This window comes from Pinus tabuliformis, chromosome 7, assembly GCF_031772625.1.
Source record: "Pinus tabuliformis cultivar Carrire ecotype Pingquan chromosome 7, CPIR1, whole genome shotgun sequence".
Classification (NCBI taxonomy): domain Eukaryota; kingdom Viridiplantae; phylum Streptophyta; class Pinopsida; order Pinales; family Pinaceae; genus Pinus; species Pinus tabuliformis.
The window spans coordinates 346,855,183-346,866,069 of NC_142293.1; positions in this window are offsets into that span (position 1 = coordinate 346,855,183).

Genomic DNA, 10,887 nt, shown 5'->3' on the forward strand with positions numbered 1-10,887 from the left:
TGATGTCGCATCATTGGAATCCGACCAAGAAGGAAATTGAAAAGTGGTTAGATCAAAAGTTTCACGCGTTCGTGACGCAAGAAAATAGGAATTCGCACCTGTAAAAAGAGGAGTGGTTGAACATGTATCTGTATACGAAGATACACAAGATCTTCTTCTGCACATTCCCCATTGAGTTGTATGAATGGTTGGCTAAATTAACAGATAGCCAAGGAAGGTGGAAGCTTGATAGTCCTATAGTGTGGACTCCAGAACTAGTGCGATGATTAGAAGCTTTTGAAAACAAGATCGCACAGGCTGTTGATCATTGGCTCGATCAGATTCTAGGAGGATTTGTTACAGAATTTGCAGTTGATACCTCAGTCAGCTATAGTGAAGCAGAGCGGCGATTTTTCAAGGGATCGCGAGGTAAGTATTTAAGATCATTGAATACTTGGATTAAAATTTTGTTATGTGAAAAACAGGTTATGCCATTGCCTTGATGTTCGAAGCTACGTCAAGCAGAAGACTCTTTAGAGATCGAGAAGGATTAGGTCTAGAATATAGTCTGTTAATTGGACCTCCCTCGAGCGACGATGAAGGAGCGGTGCAAGCTTCACCGTGAAATGCTGTTCAGCTAATAAGACAGGGTTTTCTACCAACACATCATCCATCCACTCAATCTCCATCTCCACTTCCACCGCATACACCTTCACCCACACCTCCCCTCCACCACCACCATTTAACATGGCAAACACGATGAAGTTTCCGATTTTCAAGGGCATAGGGAGTGAAGATACAAAGCAGTTTTGGTTTTTTGTGAATGCTACTTGGACAACACAATAGATTACCGACGACAATATAAAGAAAGCACAGTTAGTTACCTCTCTGTAGGATCGCGTGCTAACTTGGTATATCAAGTATTGTTATGATAATCCTCTTGCATCTCTAGGAGAGACTAAGGTGGCTTTGAACAAGGAATTTAGTAAGCCTAAGTTTGACTCACAGTTAGTAATTTGATTCAAGGAAATTATGATGAGGCTCAATGAGACGCCTTGGGAACTGGATCAAATATTGAAGTGTGAGATTCGAGAAGCTAACATGCATCTCATAGATAGTCAGCATCATGAATGGTTTATAGCTTCGCTTCTACCCTACCTGAGAATTGCTTTGTTAGAACAAAAGATAATAATGTAGGCGGAAGACTTGGAAATCGCGATGAGGTTGCATGCGATGCATATTAAAGATGCAACCTTGGGGGTACATCAGATCCACTCTTAGTTACAGATCTTACACTTAGAACTACGGAGCTTGAAGAAAGACAAGGAGATCAAACTAGAAGTGCACACAGAAGTTCGATGTTTGAAGTGCAAGAGCTTGGGGCACGATAAAGATCACTGTCTCATGTACGCGAACTATATTATGAGAGGGGGACCAATTCCCCTGAAGCCAGAAGCCCCAACAGGGAGAAGAGTGGGTGCTGCACTATTTTTCAGGTTACTGGATGACATGCAACAAATAATTCTTCATTTACTTCAAAATTTCGTCCAAACACCCCAACAGTTGTTCTGTAACTTTTTCAAATCGGTGGGCCACGATGAGTGCCACTGCTGCAGCTATGAGCTGATGATGGAAAGAACATCTATATAACGGATGCAAGCAGAAACTAGGTCTCCAAAGCAAGGTGTTGGAGGAGCGTGCAGAGGTTATCAGGTACATGGACGGGACCGAGGAGGAGGAGGACTTGGTAGAGGCCGTGGTCAGGTCAACTACTACAATTGTGGACAACCAGGGCACTATGTGGGAGAATGTCAAAATCAAACATGCCCGTCATGTTAATACTACACTCAGTTTGACCATACTATAGAAGAATTCCAAGTGCTGATAGCTAAGATGCAGGAGAAGAAAGCGCAGCCTCACCATCCTACGCAAAACTTACAAATGATGAGAGTTGAGCCCCACGAGGAAGATCAAAGTGTTAATATAGTGTTGAGGAGTGGAATAACGACTGGCGATGATAAAGGTAAACAACATGAAGAGGATGGATGGGTCCACAAGGTCCTAGAGAAGGAAGTTGGTTTTGATATGAATCGCACGAAGGAAACATTTATGGAGGCAAAGAAAAGCTTCCTTGAGGCATCCACCTCAGGAAGCCATGACAAGGTGCAAGAAACCAACACTTCTGTAGAGGTTGATCCCTCTGTACTCACTACGTTTTTAGAGACCTGCATAAAAATGTTGCGCGATAGCAAAGATGTGGAAGGCCTACAGGAATTAATAAACAAATGTGCCAAAAATGAGAAGGTCCCTGATGGACACCGGGTGGTCAGAAAAATTGGCAAACAAAAGGCACAAATAGGGCATGAGATGAGGCTCACCGCACAGATAGGTGATTATGAGATGGACCAGGTCATTTTGGATTTGGGGTCTGATGCGAACTTATTAATGAAATAATCATGGGAAAGAATGGAGAGACTTACGCTGCAGTGGTGTCCGATTCGTCTTAGAGTGGCGAACCAACAGGAAATCATCCCTATGGGATGATTATATGGAGTAAACGTTAATATAGAAGATGCGAGCGCGATGGCCGACTTTGAGGTCATAGAGATCGTTGATGAAAATAATCCATACCCCACACTCTTGGGGATTGCTTGGGATATCAACATTAATGGAGTAGTTAATTTGAAGAAGAGGACAATATCGTTTGAAAAGAAATCGCTCTGGGTTGTAGTACCGCTAGACCCTGTAGAAGGGGTGCGCTATACTGAACTAGTCCGGGATTATGAAGAAAGTGATGATGAACTCGACCAAATCTACAAAATAATATTATGAGACCAGGACTAGATCAATTAGATGACAGATGAGAGGATTGCATTGGACTAAGAGAGTTCCTGCACCTATGATTCAGATGAAGAATTGGAGCATTGGAAAAATCGTTTGCATGAAGTATCCACACTGTGATGTAATATGATGACAAAGTCCCTGTGTTGTGTCTCGTCAGAGGTAAGGAAACTACCCTATTATGATAGTTTAACTGACGTAGATAATTTTTTGGATGAATTTGAGCGCAAAGTTCTTGAGGATCATTGCTTCCAAGAATTAGACTTGGCCCTGCACGCTATGCCTTCTCGATGGTGGGGTACACATAAGGATAGCTTTGATGGATGGCAAGATTACAAAATAATGATGAGGTTACAGTTTGGGCAGCCTAACACTAGATTGACTAAAAGGTATAAAAGAAGGGATGATCCACGCGATCACCTAGTGAAATGGACTAAAGCATGGGGTACAGAACCATAGCCAGAGTGGGTGCACATATTTTGCCATACTTTGGATACAATTCCCATGAACTGGTATCTGGAAATGGAGCTCTACCATGGCATCGCAGAGTGGGATATATTGAGGGAAGGGTTCTTATTGACCTTCAACTTTGAAGATGGCCTCGTAAGCATCGATGAAGCTCTACAAGAGATTAAGACAATTATCTTCAGAATTCCACAAGAACCTATGGAATGGATCTAACCAAACTGGAGCACCCGGCTGCGCCATGTGCTGGAATGCTATAATGTGACCACAAAAGAAGAAGATGAAGATCCGAGAAAAATTCATATTCCTGAGGCAGAAGGGCATTGCGAAGTTGAAGGCCCACAAATGGACAACTCAGACATCACCGCGTCATTGAAGACAAAGCAAGTAAACCTTGGTACTGAAGCAAAAATGAAGTTTGCAAAGGTTGGAGATTATTGGGATGACGCCATCATGGATAAAGTTGCTGAGTTACTTAGCGAATACTAGGATCTATTCCATACCAAGTTCTCGGATATGAAGGGAATAGTTGGAGATTTGGGCGTTATGAAGATCACTCTAAAGCTGGACGCAAAGCCTGTTAAACAAAGTCTATATCGCCTTAATCTGAAATACAAGGAAAAAGTTTGCCTAGAGCTAGATAAGATGCTAGAAGCAGGCATCATAGAACCGGTTGAAGAATCTGAATGGGTTAGCCCAATGGTGGTTCAGGAGAAGAAACAAAAGGGTGAGATAAGGATTTGTGTAGACCTGCGGAAGCTTAATGATGTGTGTGTCCACGATCCATTCCCAACACCATTTATAGACGAAGTGTTAGACAATGTGGGAGGGCAGGAGGCCTACTCCTTTACTAACGGGTTCTATGGGTATCATCAGATTAAGATCGCGCCTGAGGATAGGAGAAAAATGACCTTCACGAAAGAATGGGGTTGTTTTTAGTATATTGTGATGTTGTTTGGACTTAAGAACGTGCCTGCGATATTTTCTTGCGTATTCATAATAGCGTTTAAAGAGTTCATTCATAAGTTCCTAGAAGTATACTTTGATGACTGGACAATGTTTGGATTAGTAAAGAACCATGTAGCAAGTTTGTGCCTGATGTTGGATACATGTCGCAGATACCAGATCGCGTTGAACTTGAATAAATGCATATTCTTTGTTCCCTTTGGGATCTTGCTGGGTCACGTGGTATGCAAGTAGGGATTGATGGTGGACCCTGCAAAGTTATTGTGAACTTGGAGGCCCCTCGAAACGACAAATAGCTACATGCGACGTTGGGACATACGGGATATTATAGAAAATTTATCAAATATTATGCTCAAATTATTGCGCCCATGGAGAAAATTCTGAAGAAGGATGCAACATTCTATTGGAATGAAGAATGCCAACGCAACTTAGATGTATTGAAAGAAAAGATGGTCACTGTGCCGATCTTGGTATTCCCTGATTGGAAAAAGTAGTTTCACGTACATGTGGAAACCTCTTACATTGTGTTGGGTCTAGTGTTAACACAGGCCAGTGAAGGAGAAATGGACCATCCTACAGCCTTCGCCTTCGCCCGTAGGAAGTTATCGAAGGTCGAGAAGAATTATTCAACAACTGAGCACGAAGGATTGGCCATGGTGTATGTGCTACAAAAATTCAAGCACTATCTGTTAGGATGGAATTTTAAAATGTACACAGATCATTCTACCTTAAAATACCTGGTCAATAAGCCTGTGTTGGGGGGAAGATCTGCTGATGGTTGCTACTATTCCAGGAGTATGACTTTGAAGTAATTGTGAAGCCAGGGAGGTTAAATGCAGGACCTGACCATTTGTCGCGGATCAAAACAGGCGAAGAGCCCAATAATCTGGAGGAAGGGTTTCCAGACGCACAACTCTTTGTGGTGTGCGTATCAGATAATCATTTTGTAGACATTATTCACTTCTTGACTAAGGGGATGGCACCAGAAGGATATACAAGTCAACGAAATAAGGAACTAGTAGTGCGCGTGACAGATTTTTCTGTTATTGTAGGAAATTTGTATAAGCTGGGTGCTGATGAAATATTGTGAAGATCTGTGCCAAATTTTGAGAGGGATATCATTCTTGCTAAATATCATGGGGGACTTGCAGGAGGTCATTATGCAAGAAAGGAAACCACACATAAGATTTTGCGAGCAGGTCTATGGTGGCCTACCTTGCACAAGGATTCCAAGGCATATTGTAAGGCATGTGATGCATGTCACAGAACAGGTAGACTATCACAAAGCGATGAGTTGTCATTGCATCCTCAAGTATCATTGTAGCCATTTGATAAATGGGCAATTGATTTCGTTGGGCCAATTCAACCCCTCGAAAAGAAAATAGGTGCACGTTATATCATCACGGCAACAGAATATCTAACCAGATAAGCGGAAGCACAATTGGTTAAGGACTGCATAAGGGCTATGGAAGGAAAGTTTTGTTTTCAATATGTCTTAACCAGATTTGGTTGCCCAAAAGTGTTGATGAGTGATAGAGATATGCATTTTCTGAACGAAACGATCATCGCCCTGACTGAAGAATTCCAGGTCTACCATCAGAAGAGTACACCGTTGTAGGTTTTAACCCTATACAGAAATTACCTACATACGAATTCTAAGAACAGAAAATAAACAATGCGAGAGCATAACACATAAAACACATATATATAGAGATTATTCCCTGGATCCCAAAACCGGGACTACCAGCTTGATTTTTCATTATATTCCTTTCAATGTTACAATACATATTTATACATGTCGAAGCATCCAATACCATGGAAGGAAAACCATTGCGTCCAAAACCATGGACCGAAAACCATCGCATCCAAAACCATGTGTGAAAACCATGCACAAAACCATAGGTAGGTCCGCCCAACCTAATATAGGGTCCAATTTTTTTTTTCCTAGGATACTGCCCTAAACCCCGTAGAGGGGGGCCATCCATCCCCCTCAAACCCCCTGGACATGGGGGGGTTTCCGCCCCCCTCAAACCCCTTGGACATGGGGGGATGTCACCCCCACTGTGACCCCCCTGCTGCGCAATCGGCGCAACGAAGGGGGGGCTCCGTACCCCTCTAACCCCCCGGTTAACTACGACGGCCAGTCATGGAAAGAATATAACACAACCCAACAACCTTACCACCCACATGCTAATGGAACTGTTGAAGCATTTAATAATATTTTGGAGAAAGTACTGACGAAGATCTGCAACGCGCAAGAAATGACTGGGATGTGTGCGTACCAACAATACTATGGGCTTATAGGACTACTTGTAAGAAGTTGACAGGCCAAACACCATTTAGATTGGTATATGGTGTAGAAGTTGTAATGACGATGGAGTATATTGTGCCTAGTCTGTGCATAGTAGCTCTCACAGGTATGGCGGATCGCGAGGCCTTGGAGGAACGGCTCGCACAGTTGATGGAGCTTGAAGATGATTGATTTTTGGTAGGATTTCATCAACAAGAACAAAAGGAATGAGAAAAATCATGCCACAATTGCCACATCAAGCTTCGCACGTTCAAGGTAAACGATCTTGTCCAATTATATGATAGTAAATTCACTAAGTTTTTGGAGAAATTTAAAATGCATTGGCTAGGACCATATATTATCAAAGAAATTACAGATGGAAGTGTAGTTCAGCTCGTGAAGCTAAATGGGGAACCTTTTCTGGGAAGAGTGAATGGGAGAAGGTTGAAATTGTATACAGGGGATCTTGCGTAATGACTATATGGTGACAGGATAGTCTTAGTGCTCCAGGCAGTTGTAAGGGAGAGCGAGACTATAAATTACACTACCTAGTTTGAAGGACAACGCAGCGAGCATGCTATGCGGAAAGTGATGAAATTGCAACCTATGAAGCTGCGTGTAGGAAGCTGCACCATGGAGGGAGGTGTCGCGCAGAACACCAGAAAAGTGACTGTTGGAATCACTATTCATGACTTGACGGCCAAGAGACGATTAAGAGGTGCGGGATGGCGGCATTTAAGGCAAAAATATTTGAAGATCTACCGCCAAAACAACATTTATTATCAGAAATTGAAGGGAATGGTTGGATTTGAATTCAAAACTCCTTATAAATTACGCATGTCGGTCCAACAGAGAACACTTTGCACACTTAGAATTATTAGTGATATTTGTTGCCTGTCACCTATGAACTAATCGTATTGGGAATATTTAGTTGCGAGCCTCACATTTGCTACATTGTCCGAGCTAAACCAGAAGTTTATTCTCGAAAAAATGCTTGCACCTAATCCTGCGGAAATTGTGAGTACTGGCGATGTTGCCTCTGAGGTAGCTACCCCGAAATTTTTAAGTATGGAAGCTCCAACTGCTATGCATACATCACCGAAGTCACCTAGGCTGAAGCCTACACCTACCCGAGAAACCCAAACAACCAAATCAAAGAAGGACAAGCAAAAGAAGTTGGTGCCAGTGCGCACCTCCCCCAGAAAGCATAATGAAACAAAAAAGCAGAGGAAAGATAAGCAGCCGAAGAAAGTAGTTGATGTGGAGGTGGAAGAAGGCCAGGGAACAAAAGACATTGAAGTTGAAGGAGTGGAGCCCATAACAAGGCTACCCGAGTATAACGCTTCAAGGAAGGGAAAGGAAAAGGTCACAAAGGACCCAGATTCTGAGAAGTTCACCATTTCCACGCCCTTGCTACCTGAGCAGGTCCCTTTCAAAGGTCCGTGGCTTGTACGGATCCCACTATCGAAAATTGAGGATTGGGACCTCACAGATCATGCTAGGTTTCCCCACTTGGCGACAAATAAATATATGAGAAGGGTTTATTATGTAGAATCAGGTGTGACAACATAAGAGATGGAGGAATGGGTCCATGGTGTGGAGCACTCGAGGTAACTCGGCTATGGGTACCCCATTATCACCACACCCCCATTAACATAATCTACGTGCGCCAGCTACTCACATTGGTGCATGATGGGTGTTTATGGCTAGGAGGGCCTATACCCATCACAAATATGCTCATTCACAGAATCATGCACCTGCCTTACAAGCGCGCGAACCCAACCAAGGAGTTTGGTGGGAAGACTGGGGAAAATGACCTCGCCGAAAGGATGAAGAGGGATTACGGCCTCCTTAAGAAGTTGTGAGGATATTCAATTCTTTCTATCACAAACCTGACATTTCAATTGGCCACCCAGATCTTAGCAGGGAAAGTAATGAGGAAATGCCACACGAACGAAATTCTGATGCCTATAGTTTCCCTGGCTGCATAGTGCACAAAATGTGTATAGTTTAATTGGGCTAGATACCTCTACCAAGAGTTCTTGGCGAACTATCGTGAGGCCCAAGATGAAACCAAGCCATTTCATTACGCTTGGTTATTGTTGTCCATTGTGTTAGTTGCATGGAAACTACCGGAGGATAGTCAGTTTCCTCCACTTGAGGAAGGTTTACTGGAGGCTGCACAATTTGCTTCCTTATGGTCTACCAAGGATGCCACTTAGATTGTAGAGACGAAGATCTTTTGGGTCCTCATGGAGGTGGATATCCGCATGGCCATTAATCAACGTCAGAGGTTGTCCCTAACCTTGTTCATGCAGCTGTCAGCCTACGTGGCATTCAAGGCTTACTTCCACCGAGTATACATTCTTGCGCGAAAGGATCTAGAGTAGAAATGACATGACTTACCATATTTGGTGATCAAAATAGATGTGTAGGAGGTTTTTGCGAAATGGCCTGTAGAGTGGTGCGCCCCATTAAACCTAGATGCTGGACCAAGCACGGGTGCGGATAGTTCTTCCGCGTAGAAAAGGAAGGAGGCAACTAAGCAGGATGTGTGTAACTTGGTAACGTAGAAAAATAAGGAAGCCACTAAAAATACTCGTGTGGAGCAAGAACGCACTGCCATAGAGCAGGAGGAACAAGAACAACACAAGTCTCCTTTGCTAGAGACATAGGAGGAAGAAATTTCAGCGCAAGGCGACGAAGGAGATGAGGGGAAAAGCACCCCATTCATTCTGAGGAAACGTGACAAGGAGCAATAGGAAGGTACAAGGAAAAAGTATAAATTAGAAACGTCACAGGTGGATCCCATGGTCTTAACAGAAGGAGATCTCGATGAGATCAGGGATACCACAACTGAGGTTCTATAGCTGTTTGAGCAGCAGTACATGCAAATGTTGGGGAGTGTCCAAAAGGATCTGCGCAAGCTGCAGATCTAGGAAAGTAGAATATAGGTGGGCACCGAACAAGCGAGTGCGAAGCACGCAAGCCTGGCACCTGGGATGAGCCAAGTAGCATAGTTAGTAAGGACCCTTGATCTCAAAACTATAGCATTGACAGATGGGTCCCTTCATGCAGAGTCCACCGATGATCACATTATCCAGAGTAATATTAAAAACATCAGAATAAATATAGTGGCGCTCTCCAACAAGACCCTCCACACACTCCATGTAGGGGTGGCAGATGAATTGAGAGCATGGAAGAAGTGCGCCTTCAACCTTATCAGTGAGTGCGAAGTGAACAATGAGAAGATGTTCGATGAGAAGACACATGATTTGAAGGAAAAGGAAATGCTACAGGCACATAGTTGACGACTAGATTCAACAGTCACTGAGGCATGCAAGACAATGCCTGAGCTTCACATCTCGGAGGTTGCATAGCTAGAAGCAAAGATCAAAAAACTAGCCACTAGTCTGCGCAAAGCTAAAGCAAAAATTGGCCAAATCTAGTTTGAGCTCAACATGAAGATCACAGAGCTGCAGTTAAACTTGCAGCCTACGAATCTGCCTAAGGTTCAGGAGCAGCGATAAAGGAAGGAATGGCTACCTTGGATGCCACAGTTGCTGACTGTATGGAATTGTTTGAGCAAGCTATGGAGATAGTGACTAATCTACAGGAGGATCCAAAACTATAGACACTGAACACAGAGGTCAGGGAGCTGCAGCAGCAGTATGATGAAGTCAGGGTGATTGGGCGCTCCATAGCACTAGCGCAGCACCTTGCAAAATTACAGGTGAAGGAAGCACAAAAGAAGGAGGCCTTGCTAAAGGCCAAGTTGCAGCCATGGTTGGAGGAAGCTTATCAAGTCACGGCTACCATTCATGATAAGCTTAAAGGCTTGCAACAAACACAACAGACGATGAGGCTGGTCGTTGAAAGACCAACAAACAAAAAATCAATTGAGGAAGTCAAGCAGGCGACCTTACAGGCGCTGTCAAACTTGCAGTGATCCAGGTGGAGTTGGGGGATCTTCGTAGTAAGATCCCAGGGCCAGAAGAGTGACTCGAGGGTGAGTCAAAATCTTTGTGTTAGGGGCCTATTGGGATGGGGTCCCCTGGGTCAGTTTTGGGGTTAAGATAACCCAAGTTTTGATACTTTTTTGTAATTAATGTAAAGTCTCCACGATTTGTGGACGCAGAGCGTGTAGAAGAGTAGGAATCAAAAGGGCTTTTTCCCCTTGTTTTATGTAAAGTTGGAGTCGGTTTTGAGATCCACCCATGGTCTGCATACCATGGCATTGCATGAAAAAGGCTATAACTAGGTGTGTCTTAGAGAGTCTAAGGCAAGGAATGAATATATTGATAAGCAATGGGTAGATAGAAGAGAAGTGCTAGCGAAGGGAAGTG